The sequence below is a fragment of the Lissotriton vulgaris genome, chromosome 11 (assembly GCF_964263255.1).
Source record: "Lissotriton vulgaris chromosome 11, aLisVul1.2, whole genome shotgun sequence".
In the NCBI taxonomy this organism is placed as follows: domain Eukaryota; kingdom Metazoa; phylum Chordata; class Amphibia; order Caudata; family Salamandridae; genus Lissotriton; species Lissotriton vulgaris.
In genome coordinates, this window is record NC_141699.1 from 324,659,873 (window position 1) to 324,661,278 (window position 1,406).

A 1,406-nucleotide genomic window follows, 5' to 3' on the forward strand; every position below is an offset into this window, starting at 1 on the left:
TCTTTATTAGCCATTTTTGCATTTGGGATGATGAATCCCAAATGCAAAAATTGCACTCGCAAAGGGCCAGATTCTCAGAATCTGGTCCTTTTGCGAGCGCATTTCGCTTGATGAATCTGGCTGATTGTTCCTTGTTTTGTTAACCTCGAATAGGCGCACCATTCTGGCGCAAATCCAGGGTTGCAGGTTTGTGCCAGAATAATTCGATGGGTGCGCAGGAACGCTCATGCTCTACTCAGATATGGTGCATTCCTGCTCTCTTGCAGCTCTTGCGCTCTTTTAGCTGTCTAGTGCAAACACAGGCTCCATTATGCTTCAACACAAGGATACCTGCATGGTAGCCAGAATAGTGTCTGTGCAGTAAGTACCTTTTTTTCACACAAATAATTCTTGGAGGCGTATTCTTTGTTGCAGGTGTAGTGCTTCTGCGAGGATGAAGTAACAAGGTGAAATAAAGATATGCAGCAAGATTTATCATTGTCCCGTTTTACGAGTCCTTAATAGCGAATATTAAGGAATCGCTATTAAGGACTTGCAAAACGGGATTCATGTAGGAATTGCAAAATAAATTGCGATTCCTACAGCTTCCTTCTTTGCGATTAGCAAATTGCTAATCGCAAATAAGGAATAACTCCCCATTCATTCCTATGGGCCTAAAGGCCCATAGGAATGAATGGGGAGTTATTCCTTATTTGCGTAAGGAATAACTCCCCCTTCATTCCTATGGGCCTAAAGGCCCATAGGAATGAATGGGGAGTTATTCCTTATTTGCGATTAGCAATTTGCTAATAGCAAATAAGGATGCGATTTCAAGGGTGCAGGGGTGTCCAAAGGACACCCTGTAGCACCCTTGAAATGTGAATTTACAATGATGTTGTGCACACACATGTCCAAAGGACATGTGTGTGTGTAACATGCAACTTAGAAAAATGCATTTAAATGCATTTTTCTAAGTTTTCGCTATTTACCACGAAGTTTGACTTTGTGGTAAATAGCGCTCCTAAATTGCGAATGCGCAATTTTTAAATGTTTCATGAATAGCATTTAAGGAATATCTAATAGAGATTCCTTAAATGCTAATCCTCGCAAATTTGCGAATTCTTTATTAGAGATTTTTGCATTTGGGATGATGAATCCCAAATGCAAAAATTGCACTCGCAAAGGGCCAGATTCTCATGCCCAGATGCATCAACGTTTCAATTTGCGATTCCTTATTTGCGAAAAATAAGGAATCGCAAATGGCTATGCATCATTTTTTTCGCAATTTTTTTGCGATTCGGTAAAAATCGCAATTTTTACCGAATCGCATTAAATTTGCGATTCCTTAATTGCGAAATCGCAATTTGCGATATCGCAAATTGCGATTTTACACACATGATGCATCTCATTCACTCAACTGCCTGAAA

At 40.0% G+C, this 1,406-nt stretch overlaps 1 non-coding gene across 1 annotated transcript; it reads left to right on the forward strand.

Annotated features, from left to right (window-relative positions):
• Positions 1 to 614: 614 nt before the first annotated feature.
• On the forward strand, positions 615 to 765 carry LOC147679711 (small nucleolar RNA SNORA31). The gene has a single exon (XR_015302008.1). It is a non-coding gene; the product is annotated as a small nucleolar RNA SNORA31 (small nucleolar RNA).
• Positions 766 to 1,406: the final 641 nt, after the last annotated feature.